A 15,381-nucleotide genomic window follows, 5' to 3' on the forward strand; every position below is an offset into this window, starting at 1 on the left:
ATCAAACATGCGTGACTCTTGTTTAAAGAAGTAGTAAGTTTGTGAGAGTCCACGGCAGCCCCCGCCCCCTGGTTGGGAGCCCTGGAGGGAGGGGCTGGGTGTGTGGCTCTTGGGACCTCAAGCTCAGCCCAGGGCAAGAGCTCAGGACTGGTCTGTGGGGTGGGTGAGAGGCCACGGGATGTTCCGCTGCCCGTGGTGGGGTTAGCAGTGAAGAACGGACCTAAGTTGGAGTGAGGGCTGGGCTGGCAGCAGAGTTCTTACGCTCCCCATTGCTGCCCCTGCAGTTTTCTCAGAGCCAGGCAGGGGCATACGCAGTGGGAGAAGGCACAGTCCAGTTAATAACGGGGTGCAGACAGGAAACGGCACCTCATCAAAGGGTGACTCAGATGAGGATCAGGGCTGCAGTGAGGATCAGGGCTGGGGGGTGCCATGGCAGACAGGTCCAGTGGGAGCAGGCTGTGGCCTCTTCCCCTGAAGGGCCACCCCCTCTGTGAGAAGGGAGGCCCCTGCCCACTCTGCCCATGGCTGTGCTGGAAGCTAAATTCAGGCTGTGCCCCGCCCCCTGACCCATGGCCCTTCCACCTGACTCACCTGAGCCGGGCACCTGGGCTGGGAGCTCCTGGCCCCTGGAAGCTGCCATCAGGAAGGGCTGGTCACTCCAGGGCCTCCCTACTCCTTCTCCAGTTCAAACTGTCAGAGTGACTCCTGCTGTGATCACTTTCTAAGCAGCCCCATCACCAGCAGGACCACATAGCCTTAGCCCGGCTTGAGATAATCCCCCTAGCGTGCAATTAGCAAGGGCCATTTAGGTGTTTTTGTATTTTCTGACACGAGGAGGACTAGAAACCTTGGAGTCTTGGGAAATAATCGTCCTACCACTCTCTCCGCTCAGTTACTGTAATCAAGTCAATCATTGGCCACTGCTATTGTTTTCGTAAAGTGCCTTTAACAACACTGTACTTTGAAGGTAAGATTTTTCCCCCAAGAGAAAACAAAAACATACCAAAGCCTCTTTCACAGCCTGGGCCAGGAGAGTTGACGAAGGTACTGAAGCCACCAATTTGACAGGTGTGGAAACTGAAGCTTGGAAGAAGGGACTTGCCCGAGTCAGCGGCCAAGCCAGGAGTCACTACCACAGGTCTCTTTCCCCAGCAGGCTCCTGGTGGAACAATCTGTCATCAGACCGACTGCTCAGCCACCACCTCCTCCCACCCCAGCCCACCCAGGAGAGCAGGTGGGGTTCAGGGCCCAGCCCTGGGCACCGGGCAGAGGAGGCCATGAAGCTGCTGCTATAATTGAACTCCTCGGAGGGGGCGACAAACCAGGCGGTGTGGGGCCAGCTCACCAGCAGGGATGCCCTGGGGAGCAGGGAGGCAGCAGGGCTGGTGGGCTTCTGGAAGTGGGGAAGGGGGTGCACACCTTTCTGGGCACACTTGCACTTCCCTTCCTCCAGGTGAGCCTCTGGGGCCCTCTGCCCTCCACGGGGAGTTCTTTGGATGACCTGGGATAAGCAGCCCCTGGTCCCCTAGGAGCACCTCCTGGGGCCATGTTCTCACCCCGACTCACACAGCCCCAGAAGGTTGATGTTCCCTGAACCCCACAGCCCTGTGGTGGGGGAGGATGGGGTAAAGACAGAGACCTGAGCAAGGGGAGGGACCCTGTCCCCTAGAAAACACCCTCCTCAGCCCTGAGCATGGAACCTGGAACATGGCATGTTCCCCAGAAATGTTTCCCTAGACTTTGGGAAAGCACATTTCAGTACATTTAAAGATAAGACATTTTCTCAATGCCAGAGGGTCTGAAAGTGAATATGAGTCCTGAACAGGAGGGAGAGTCCCCAAACTAAACTTCTGTGCGTGCTGTGGCGAGAGAACCCAGCGAGGAAGGTGTGGGGTGGGGGGCTGGGAGAGGGAGGGGGCCCTTTGGGGAGCAGCATGTCCCTGGGAACATCCTCATGGGCCTTACCAGGTAGAAAGGACGGGGTGCAGCCCAAAGACAGGCCACCCGAGCTTGGAAGCATGTGAGGGTTTTAGCAAAGTGCTGGAGAGTTCCAGTGACAATGACTACAGGCCAGGTGAGGCTTCAACGTGGCTACCTGGGCATGGACAGGAAAGCCACAGGCATGTTGGGACTTCAGAAGTGGTCAGAGTTGGGAGGGCAGGGGCCCAGGCAGGCAGAGATGGCTGCGCTCGGGTTTCCTGTGGCAGGGTGAGCTTCTAGAAGCAGCAGCCCAGCACTGAATAGATCCTCCAGAAAGACTTGCTGTAGACTCCTTTGGGTCAAATAAAAATTTCAGTCCCTGCAGCCCAGGCCCACTGGGTAGGCTCTGCACCCTCGACATGGCCAGGTGAGTCCCCTGGGCCAGCATGTCCTCGAGACTTGCTGGTCTCTGTGTCAAGGGGGAGGACAGCATCTTCCAGCCTGAACCGCATCTCCCCAGGGATACCCAGCCCTATTCTGACACCTTCTCCGATCCAGTCTCTTCCCACCACAGGAAGTGGGAGGAAAGGTTGTTGATGTTCCCTGTTTGGAGGTGCCATGGATCTGTTTCTTCCTCTTGGGGGCTCACAGCAGCACCATCTGTCAGACTCTCAGGAGTTCTGTCTGACCCCAAGTCCCCTCCCAGGCGTGTCCTGCCCAGATGCTCAGGGGCACCACACCAACAGTCTTAAACAGACAGACTATTGCAGACTGCAGCTAACGGCTTCTGGGTCTTTCCACACTGAAAGGAGCCAAGAGATCTGAACCCACGCTGCCTCCTCTCACCACTTCTCAGACTATACAGCAGCTAGGCAAAAGGGGCCCCACCCTTTGTCCCTTGAGCCAGTTCTGGGAAGACACAGGATGTAGGCTCAGAGGCTCCTCTCCTGTGGGGGCCTGGAAAGGGGGTTGGGCCTGCAGAAGAGCCCACCCGACCACAGCCAGGAGACTGAGGTGGGTGATGCCACACAGGTTGAGCAATGAGACCCAAAATTGAAGGGAAGTTTCTAATGTGACGTCACCTGCTCTGGGACCAGAGCACATCTCTCCTCCGCACCTAGAAATCAGTCTTATCAAAACCGCTGACCACACAGGCCCTGGAGGAAAGGTGCACGGGCCTCTAAGGAATCTCAACAGACTGGAATGGGGGGTGGGGGTTCAAACTCGCAGCAGGCAAGGAGGCGGGAGAAATGTACTGGCCAATTCACAGATTCCTGGATGCAGAACTGTGTGTGGAAACAAAAAATAATGGATTAGCTGACCACAAGTTAGCATGAGTCAATAATGTGGTGAGACACTCAAGATGGCTTCATAATGCTAGATGGCCTGAGAGGTCACAGGTCTGCCAGCCAGGGCCTGGTGCCATCGTCCTGTGCTGCTCAGCCCTGCTCTACAGCTTGGCCTCTCTCTAGAGGCAGCCACGGCTAGATGAGGCAGGGCTGGGGGCACCGAGCCATGAGAGGCCACCTGTGCTGAGGACAGGAGCTACCCCAAGGGTCAGTGAGTCACAGGACAGTCAGGGAAAAGACGGCATTGGCTTCTGGTCTTTCATGCTGGAAGGAGCCAAGAGATCTGAGCCCACCCTGCCTCCTCCCAGCCACTTCTCACCTACGTTCTCTGTCCTGTTACAGACCCTGCCATCTACGCCTGGTTCTTGGCCATGGAAGGATGAAGATGGCCTAGTCCGCCCCTCCCAGCAGCTCTCCCTTTTCTGTGCACCTGGTGCTCTCTGCAGGCCGGGGATGGGGCTGGCTGTGTTAGGTGCTTCGCAGGCCGTGGGAGAGGACACAGGACCCCTGACACCCAAGAGGTCCCAGGTGCTCCTGCAGCCACCGCAGCCGATCCCTCAGAAGTTTATCCACAGTGGCATCCCCCAGGAGGCAGGACACTCTTTGGAGGAAGGAATTAGACAGTTGCTTTTCAGAGCTTCTTTGAAAGGGAAGGCCTTTGCTTTCCAGGGGAGCTGCAAAGAGAGCTCCCCTCTCCTCCCAGTTTCATTAGAGAAGGCCAACTCAACAGGGAGGGTCTCATTGTGACAGCTGCCATGCTGTGCACTTATCTGACACATAAGTATGCCTCATAGAAACCCATGTATCACAAAACACAAAACGGGCATGTTTCTCTGTGAGTGACAATGTAGGGATGAGAATTGCACAACAATCTGTGTCCCCAAAAAGTAGGGGAGCAACATAAAGCTGCAAACCACATCCCCTTCCCCACAGAAATACCGGCTGTTGAGAAACTGGGCCAATGGTAACCTTCATTCCCCAGACACCTTCCCTCCCTGATGACATGCAAGTCCCCCATGTCTGTGGCTCAGAGGACTGGTGTTTTGTGGGGCTGTAAGGGAGCTGTCGCCTGAGCAGGAACCTTGCTGCTCAGCCAGTGGTTAGGACAGGGCAGAGCAGAGCAGGCTTCCCACACCGCCCAGGGAGGGCGGGGCCTCCACCTGGCGCCCTGGAATCCCCTGCAGGACCCACGGAGGGACAGAAATCTGGCACGAAAGGGCTGCAGTGGTCTGAGCACAGCAGCAACTGGGTGAGCAGGTGAGTGCGGATGCCGGGGAAGCACAGGCAAGTGGACGCAAGTTGCAGCAGGCAGCAGGCTGCAGGAAGCACCAGGAGCAAAGGAAGGAATGACACACTCAACAGGCAGCGGGGAGAAGGAGGCCTCAGCCCTGCGGCGTGTTGGGAGGCCAGCAACAGCAGGGTCTGGGCATAAACCTCAGAGACAGAAGCTCCCCAAGTCAGCTCAAGGATTCCAGGTTCTACCAAACCTAAGCCCCAGGGTCAAAGGTGGCTCCTCCTGGTGGATGTCAGGCTCCCCAGGGGCACCCCTTTCCGAGAGAAATGGCCTTTGCCTGGGGGGGGGGGCACAGCTGGCCTCCCTCTCATGACCCTCTCTGGTGGAAAAGCTGGAGATTCAGCAGCCCTGGGCCTCTGCACTTCCAAGTTGGCCAAAGGCCGGGGACTGCGTGTCCCAGCTCAGTGTCCGAGCTTTGCCCACATCATCACGAAGAGTGGCACACAGGTGAAGCCATCTGATGATAACACTCCCCTACTGAAAATATGCCAGGGTGACTCAGTGCCCCCACAGTAAAGTTTTGTCCCAAATGTTCGTTGACTGCTATGACCAAGACAACACTCCACGTTCCTTTTCCCCTTCTGGATACGGGGGAAGACTGCTCAGCCTCCTCTGTGGTTGAGTTGGGGCCATGTGACTAATTCTGACGAACAGGCTATAAGTAAAAGGACAGTGTGTTACTTCCTGGCTAAAGCACACCAAAGCAGGTGTGAGGTCCCCTGGCTTCCCTTCCCGGTGGGGGAGACCCTGAAGCTGCATGCTGGGATGGTGACATTACATGATGGCACCTCCATCAGCCTGGATCCCTGGGTCTTGGCAGAGCTGCCAAACTCAATACCTTCCCTGCCCCAACACATACACACACACACACACACACACACACACAATCCCAGTGAAGGTTGGCAAAACATGCCACCCCAAAATATGCCACTTTGACGTAAAGATTGCCTCGAGATAAAAGCACTTCGAAAACCAGCAGATGCAAGAAAGGCACTCTAAGCTCCCCCTTTCTTCCTGAAAACAGGAGATAAAAACTCCCATGGGGAAGATGCCTCCCTGGACCAGGAGAAAGGAACATTCTTGGACAGGGAGTCATAGTCAAGAGAATTCTCTACAAACAGACCTGGTTAAAATAATTCTTATCTTCCTTTAGCTTCCCCACACAATTTAGTTACTTTTCTGCAATTGCCTCTGTTCAACACAGTACAAATGCATGTAGGTTTTGCCTCTTCTTTAGGCCTTTGTTTCCTTGTGAGGAATCTGTGTCATGTAAAGCTTATGTCAAAGTGTGTGCATTTCTCCTGCTAATCTGCCTTATGTCAATCTCATTCCCAGGCCCAGTCAGGATCCTAAGAGGGGAGAGAGGAAGTTTTGACTTCCCTACAGTTTCTGGTGACGAGGATGGGACCCTACCGGGCTGGGCAGCCCCACCTGCTCCAGAGCCTGTGGACGGGATCCCAGGAGAATGACAGAAGCATGGAAGGTAGGAATTCTGACCAAAGTCAGGTCCAGATTTCTGTTTGAGGTGCCTCGTTAAGGGGTTGATACAGAGATTTTTCCTTGTCCCATCCCTTCCAAATTTGGATTGGCGGGAGAAAAACTTTTGGAAGAATTAGTTCTCTGAATTGTGACTCTTGTAAATTTGGCCTGGGTACCCACTGCATATTGACCCACAGCCTCCCAGGAATAGTCCTTGTTTTCCTTGTCTCTGTCTTTCGTGTGGTCATAAGGAGGAAAATTATATGATGAGATTCTCCTTTCATCTTGTTTCCTGTCCTGAGAGCTTGGCTTTGTGACCAGTGAAGATATTCTCTCTGGTCCCTGCCAGATGGGGGCCCAAGTGGTCAGACTTCCACCAGGCAGCTAGCCAGCTGGCTAGGAGTCCAAAACATGAAGCGTCTTCTTGTCCAACCATGCCAGCTCTCAGGGAAACTTGTCTTACTAAGGAGTCCCAATCCCTGGGGGCCATTGCTGTCTCGACCTTCATTGCCTTGTTACTAGGCTATCATCGGGAGAGGCTTTGGATCTTGAGGGGAACCACATCCTTTGCACCTATCAATGGAAAAGAAGACAAACTCTGTAAAATAATTTAAGCAGGTTTATTCTGAGCCAAATTTGAGGACCATGGCCTGAAGCCACACCCAAGAAGGCTTGAGCAAGTGGACTTGCTGTGGCTGGGTTACAGTTTGGTTTTATATGTTTCTGAGAGACAGGAATTACAGGTAAAGTCGTAAATCAATACATGGAAGACGTACATTGGTTTGGCCCCAAAGGTGGGACATCTCAAAGCGGGGGCTTACAGGTCATAGGTGGGTCTAGGGATTCTTTAGTTGACAATTGGCTGAAAGAGTTAGGTTTTGTCCAAAAGACCAGGAATTAGAGGAAAGGAATGCTTGAGCTAAGATAAGGGTCTTCTATCCTTTATGTGATGCTATATTAGAATCAGGTTGGGAAGTAAACCGCATCATAAAAATCTGTTTACTGAGATTTTATCATTTTTGTAGGTGTTACTCACCAGGCTCCCTTAGAAAGAAATTTTTTGGGGCAAAGAAAAAGATCAGGGTTCAGTCCTCACACCCTCTTCGGGGATGCCTCTTGTCCCTGTGGTTAAGTCACAAAAGGCTAACTGATTTGAAGTCATAAAAAGACTTATTGGCTTTGAGCCACAATTAAAATGGGTGTACCTTTGAAGATTTGGAACTTTATATCTGAAAGGATTGTTTTAAAGAGCTCTCATCCTAAACAAATGTCCTATAACTACCTATGGGAAGATCAGATTGAAAAGAAAAAATTAATAAGGCAATGATGAGAATCAATGCTTGTATAAATTAGTAAGTCTGTGTTCCTGTATTCATACCTAACTCATGGCTAAGATTTAAAATGAAAATGATAAGATACCTGTTTGTATTTGTATGTTCTTATATATGTATGTATGTCATGTATAGGTGATATTTGTCTACCTCCAAATGATATTACTAAAATTAATTTATAAAAGAGCTCTACTTAATTGGCTTAAGCACTCATATAAATTAAGTATTCTTTTTTTTTTTTTTTTTTTTTGAGACAGAGTCTCACTTCGTTGCCCAGGCTAGAGTGAGTGCCGTGGCATCAGCCTAGCTCACAGCAACCTCAAACTCCTGAGCTCAAGCGATCCTACTGCCTCAGCCTCCCGAGTAGCTGGGACTACAGGCACGCGCCACCATGCCCGGCTAATTTTTTCTATATATTTTAGTTGTCCATATAATGTCTTTCTATTTTTAGTAGAGACGGGGTCTCGCTCTTGCTCAGGCTGGTCTCGAACTCCTGACCTTGAGCGATCCACCCGCCTCGGCCTCCCAGAGTGCTAGGATTACAGGCGTGAGCCACCGCGCCCGGCCTAAATTAAGTATTCTTAAAACTCTCAGAAATATAGAGTCTAATCTAAGTGTTTTAAAGTTGACATGATCTGGAATAACGTTCTGTAAATAAAAGCTAGTTTAAGTTTGTTGGGTTATAAAGCAGGCATGTCTTGAAAGTTGTATACAACTTCTCCTACATGGGTTTGCTAGTCAAATAAGTTTATGTTATCTCTACTAAATGTTTAAGATAATAAAATTACAAATTCAACCTAGAACAAAATATACTATAAAAATAAATTTCTTGGTGTATGTCAAACACTACATAAAAAGATGAAAATAAGAAAAAGTTGGAAAGAGCCATATGTTTTAACTTTTAGATTATTTGCTTCTGTGATTTTTTTGGTACTTGCCTGATTTATCAACAAGAAAAATAATTTATGATGATTACTAGCTTTGCTTAATGTCTCATGAAATTTTCACAAACAATTCAAAACAATTGTTAAAACCAAGCACATTAAATAAAGTAAGATAAAAACTTATAAATGAACTTTTCAACAATAGTTATGTTTTATATGTATACGCAAAAATAAGTTCCAAAATCTTGGAAACTTGAAATCTTAAGGTTATACGAAGTTAAAAGATGGATATTCATTGAATGTCTAGAACATTTTCTAATAAGATAAAATACTGAAACAATTATTTAATATGAGTTTATGTTTATTTGCTTTTTGGCTTCTTAATTTTTGTAGAGAGACAAAGGATATTTCAGTCTATTAATAAACATGTTCTTTTTGTCACATTGAAAATTTTATCATGAAAAAGAACATATCTGTAAAATTATGAGATGGCATATTCATAAAATTTGCCAATATGTTACAGGATGTTAATATTTGAGACAATTCAAATATTGTCCACTTCTTAGTTTTCTCTGTAAAAGAAAGGCTATCAATGATTTAAAATTATAGTCAATGTATGTAAATGAAACTACCAGAAACTGAAAAGGTGAAGGTTAAAAATTTTGTGTGCAAAGTATGGGAGAAAATTGGGATGTGTTTTTATATAAAAAGTGTGCAGTTGGTTGCAGTGGCACACTCCTGTAGTCTCAGCTACTCAGGAGGCTGAAGTGGGAGGATCACTTGAGCCCAGGAGTTCAAATCCAGCCTGGGCAACATAGCAGGATCCTATGTCAAAATAAATAAATAAATAAATACATAAATAGAAGTATGTCAAGAAAATAGGATGTATTTTTGATTTTTAAAAAAGTATGAGGTACAAAGGGTATGCCTTTATGAAGGGAAAAGAAGGTAATTTTGTCCTTTGGACTCAGAAACTAGGTTTCCAACTATTAATCTTTACGTGAATCTGGAAGAAACAACTTTCAATGTGCTTTTTCCTATTCTCCCACACAACAACAATCAACACAGATGACTTCTGTAACCAAATGTCGGGGGAGGGGTTCCCCACCAATGAGCAAGCAATCAGTCCTGCAGTGGACACCAGTGAGGTGTCCTCCAATTCAGTTCAATTCTGACACTGTCTACCTGGAGACCGCCTCAGAAACCGCAGGGTGAGAGCTCAGTCCTGCAGGGCTGCCCCCTCCTTTCCACTGGTCCCAAGTCCAGGCCTCTGAACTGTTTGACCAACTGGCTTCAAGTTGGGGTTTCTACGACCTACTCTTTGGGGCCAATTAATTTGCTAGGGTGGCTCACAGAACTCAGGGAAACACTTATGTTTACCGATTTGTTATAAAGGATACTTTAAAGGGTACAAATAAACAGCCAGATGAAGAGATATATAGGGCGAGGTCTGGAAGTCTTCCACGCACAGGAGCTTCTGTCCCCATGGAGTACGGGTGCGCCACCCTCCCATCACGTGTGTTAGTTCTTCTCCTCTTTCCTGGAAGCCTCCACATATTCAGCTATGGAGACTTTTATGGAGACTTCATTGGCTAGACAGGATTGAAGTATGAACAATCATGTGACTGGAGATGTAATTGGACCAAAAGGGTTTGATCTCACACTAATTGCCTGAGTTGGGGAACCCAGCAAGGCCCCTCTGTTCAGATTCTTCGTGGTCTCTCCGTGCAGCATTCCTTCCTCCAGGCAGTGGGCAGGATCCTCTCTGACATGAGAGTCTTATGACCCACAATCAGATTAGAATCCTGCCTCGGGCAGGTGAAAGAAAGATAGGAAAAGGTCAGAGAGAGAGATTCTGTTTCCTGAGGCCTGCTCCTGAGGGCTAAGTCACCCCAATATTTTAACAAAGACAGTAACAAGGGAGTTATGGGCCAGGAAGCATGGACAAAAACATATATGTTAATATATGTGTCATAATATCCACTTTGGTTTCTCTTTTGTTTCCACAGAAATTCTCCTCCTTGAATGCCGGACTGCTGGCACCGTAGAGAGAACTAATTTCAGTGGACACTGCTCCCTCCTGCACCCCTGCCTCCTGGAGCAAGGCACAGCTGTTTCATGAAACCCACCTATTCTCAGGACTGAGAAACTGGTCCAATGAGGTGTGAAAGGGTATACCAACTCAGCTTCTGGGCAATGAAACTTCTTGGGGAAGTTTTAAATGGGGGAAAATGAAGGGTGACATAAGGATTACCTCCAGCTAAAGGCGCCTTGAAAACCAGCAGATGCAAGAAGCGCACTCTTATCTCCCCCTTTCTCCCTGAAAACAGGAGATAAAAACTCCCATGTGAAAGATGCCCTCCCTGTACTGGGAGAAAAGGAACATTCTTTGATGGAGAGTCATAGCTGAGAGAATTCTCTAAAAAGATGCCTTGTTAAAATAATTCTTACCTTCCTTTAGCCTACCTACCTAATTTAGTTACTTTTCCACAATTGCCTCTCTTTGTCCAACCTAAGGAGCTTCAACTCAAAAGCCTCTCACTTTGGGGGGCCCAAGGACTCCTTCAGCCCCTTCCCCAGGGCTCCTTCCATGAGGTGTTCCTTCTTCCTGTCTGATAAGCAGCAACCGCAGATACCATCTCCCCACCGCAGGCCCTGATCTGCCTCCCAACATTTTTACATACTTGACGCAATGGGAAACTGGGTGCTGAGCAGGCGTTCAGGCCGCTGGTCCTGCCCAGGCTCAGGCTAAGGGGTGCAGCCGCCGCCAGCCAGGAACAGCCTGCCCTGAGACGAGCAAATGTGTGTATTGAGAAAGAAAAGAAATATTTAAGTCTTCTGTGTGTGTATGCATGGTGTGCGTGTATGTGTGTGTGTAAAGTGAAAATAAAGAGCTACAATTTGGAGTCCTTAGAAGAAACCCTGGACAAAGGTGTGCTTCCAAAAAATAAAACCCGAGTCCAACTGTTAACCTTTACATGAATGTGGAAAAAAAAAACCCTTGAAGCACTTTTTCCTATTCTCTCACACAACAACAATCACAGAAGACTTCTGTAACCAAATGTGGGGAGTGGGGGGTTCCCCACCAATAAGCAAGCATCAGTCCTGCAGTGTACTTCAAGAATGTGACTTGAAATCATTCCTCAGGAAAGTGTGTCTTTCAAAATCAATTAGTCCAACAGAGAACAGGACATCCCACATAATGAGGCAAACTAGAATTAGAGAACTAAAAATAATTCCAGGTGTGTTGAGCCAAGAATTCAACAGGCCATTAAGTTCACAAACCTGCATTTAGTACCCATTATATATCCACCACCATGCTACAAGCATGGATGAATGGAGAAATATTTCTGGAACTGTATTCCCTTAAAAAAATACATATATATACACACACACATATATATTTATGCATATTTTAAAGCAGCCTAAATTAGCAGGAGCCAGTAACGGGATCAGGGTAAAAAGACGTGCCAAGTAATGACAAGAAAACGATTTTGTAGACAAGGCTTTGAAAGAGACCAACCACCTGATGGCTCTTGAAGCAGGCAGGCAGGAAGTCCTAGCTCAAACGTCAGCAAGGACATGAGACCGACAGAGAAAGACAAACAGGGAACTGACGAACCCACACAAGGCATGCAAAGCAAAATACTGTAATGGAAATGTTTGCCAAAATCTCTAGCCTATTGTTTTGGTCAGTCACTGGACTAGGAAAGTCCCTGGTGCTCCTGCCTGGATTGCAGCCTGGGGTCCCCTACCAGGTCGGGCCAACTGCCTTCTGCCAGCACTAGGTCATCAAGAGCCTCTTGTCTTTCTTCGCCTGAAAAATTGGGATATTCATAGACCCGACCTCCTAAAGCACAAATGGCACCACGTATGTTCAACAAGTAAAACAGTGCCTGTCGCGTGGCAAACCCTCCACACAAGTTAGTTATTATCAGGGAAGCCTGGGCTCGCCAGTAAGATTGAAGGGGGAAGTGACAGAGGTGTGTCCCTGTGGAGAAGGAACCATGAAGGGAAGTCATCTCCACTTTGCCAAACGCTCCACAGGAGACCGTTTTGGGAGGAGATTGCAGTTCAGTATTTGGGACTCTTCTTCCGCCCAGCTGTCTGCCAAAGGACCTTCAGCACAGTCTCCCGAATACCTGCAATGGCGACACATTTGCGCCCTAGATAGAATTTTTGGAAACAGATAAAAGTCGTTTCCAGCTAAGCCTGGTGAATTAAATAGGTAATCGAGATGAGTAATACTGTCTGCTGGAAAGTGACTGATGATGACATAATGAAACCCGTTCTCTTTAGCGGCTCCGGAGAGCAGGAGGATCTGCGAGCTGACGCCTCGCAGGCCCCCTACTGACTGATACGACACTGCCACCTGGCGAGGCGGAAGGGAAGCACAGGACAGTTCTTCCAGGGCAAATAAACCCCTAGAAAAAGCAAAATCAAAGCTGAACCCCTGATGGCAACCCTGAAATCCAGTTAACACTGCAGAGAGCTCCTGCTTCCCCCTTTCACCAAAATGTTCTCCTGAAGTTAAGTTAATTTGATCCGCTCAGCTAACTTCAAGCTTCTGCTAGGCAGTTAACATTTCCATCCTTTCTTTTCAATTTTTTTTAAAACTCAAAGACAGAAGTTGTACCCACACACTCATGTATATTTATACACATTTTAGGAAAATTGTATATACACTGCCTACATAATAAATCTTAATTGTACAATTTTGCCAAACAGATACACACTTGTATCCATACCCCCATCAGGATAACATTGTCATTGCTCTAGAAAGTTCCTTCTGCCCCTTCCCAGTTTTCCTCTAAGAAGCAGTGACACTTCTACTTTCTGTCACTATAGTTTTGTCTTTTTGGAGCGTCACATAAATGGAATCATATAATATTGTACTTCTTTCAGTCAACATGATGTTTTGAAATTCATCCAAGTATCTTTTTATTGTTGAGTAGTAGTTCATTGTGTGAATATACCATAATCTGTTTTTCTATTGTACTGCTGATGGACATTTGGACTGTTTCCAGTTTGGGCTACTATGAATTGCACTACTAGGAACATGCTTGAGTAAGTCTTTTTGTGACCATATGTTTTCATTTCTCTTGGGCAAACAGCCAAGTGTCAGATTGCTGGGTCAATAGATATCTTTATAAGAAACTACCAAGCCATTTTCCAAAGTGGCAGTAGCATTTTTATCTTCTCACCAGTAGTGTGCGAGACTTGCCTTTCATTTTTAAAGTTGAGAGGAGTCCAAGTCTACATAAGTAGCAAAATAAGCATTCACATAAACCATTGTGTCAGCATTAGGGAAGCAGATATTCTCTAAAACTCCCCACACTTTAAAATGGAAACGCTGGGTTAAAACATAATAAATCAGCTCATGAAAACATAAGAGCTACCCCAGAAGTTTAAAATAAAAAGTCATTCCTCACTGAAAGGAACCAGTGTCCTTGGAGAATGGACGATTCCAGATTTGGTGCAAGGAAAGAACAAAGTGAGCCTGGAACCACCGCTGTATCAGAAAACAAGGAGGTTCTCCAAGAAAACAATGGAGGAGCCAGCCTGAAGGACTCCTACTTTCTGTATCTTATAACGGAATGATGGGAGATCATATTGCCAATACAGATATCTACCAAAGGATTTGTATTAAAAATATATATAAAGAACTTCCCCAAATGAATTTAAAAAACAGAATTTTTAAAAATAGACAAAAGACTCAATCACTTTTAAAAAGAAGATATACAAATGTCCAATCAACATTAAAAAAAGTGACTGATATTAATAGTTATCAGAAAAATGAAAATTAAAACCATCATGAGAGATCATTGCACATGAACAAGATGGTTAAAATATAAAAGACTAAAACTGCAAAGTGTTGGCAAACTGGAACTCTCATGCTTTGCTAATGGAGATGTTGTCAATTGGTAAAGTCAAAACTGTTTGACATTATCTTCCGAAGCTAAACATATGTCTGCTCTATGACCCAGGAATTGTATTTCTAGGTAGATATACTCAAGAGAAATACATATGTTTACTAGGAATGTTTATAGCAGTTATATTCATAAGAACCCCAAACTGGAAGTAACTAAATTATCCATTGATATGGTTTGGATGTTTGGCCCCTCCAAATCTCATGTTGAAATGTGATCCCCAGTGTTGGAGGTGGGGCTGAGTGGGAGACGTTTGGGTCATGGGGGCAGATCCCTCAGGAATGGTTTGGTGTCCTCCCGTGATAATAAGTGAATTCTCACTTTATTAGTTCACTTGAGAGCTGGTTGTTTAAAAGATCCAGGCACCTCCTCCTCTCTATCTTGCTCCTTCTTTCGCCATGTGGCATGCCTGCTCCTCCTTCACCTGCCTTGACTGGAACCTCCCTGAATCCCTCACCAGAAGCAGATGCTGGCATTATGCTTGTACAGTCTGCAGAACTGTGAGCCAAATAAACCTCTTTTCTTCATTAATTACCCAGCCTCAGGTATTCCTTTATAGCAGTGCAAAATAAACTAATACATTCATCAACAGTAAAGTGGATAAACAAACTGTAGTATAATCATACAATAGAATAATACCACACCATCAGTGAAAAAGAACAAATAACTGATACGTGCAGAACGACTTGAATCACACAAAATGTGGAGTGAGGAAGCCAGATACAAAGGAGTACCTACTATGTGATTTTATTTAAATGATGTTCAAGAACAGGTAAAACTAGTAGAGAAGATAGAAACCAGAACATGGTTACCTAGCGAGGCAGGGAGGTGAGGGGCTGGGACGATGAGGTGGGTGGGGTAGACCGACTGGGAATGGCATGGAGGAGGCTTCCAGCAGAATGGACAGGGTCTGTATCTTGACCTTAAGCTGGTTGGTCATTACACGGGTTTATACACATCTAAAAATTCATCAAGCTGTATACTGAAGAACTGTACATGTTAGGAAAGTCAAACCCCAATTAAAAAGTTTTTTCAAAAAGGAATCCATGAACCCGTAGAAATACCGAAAAAACCTGGCAGGAAGTGGAGTGGGGAAGCTCTTCTTTTCGAAAGAATGCCAGCTACTAAATGTAGAAGGAAGAACAGAATTTTAACAAAACCATTTTTGGTTTTTTTGCTTTTGTTTTTGCTTTA

Source organism: Eulemur rufifrons, chromosome 19, assembly GCF_041146395.1.
Source record: "Eulemur rufifrons isolate Redbay chromosome 19, OSU_ERuf_1, whole genome shotgun sequence".
NCBI classification, from domain to species: domain Eukaryota; kingdom Metazoa; phylum Chordata; class Mammalia; order Primates; family Lemuridae; genus Eulemur; species Eulemur rufifrons.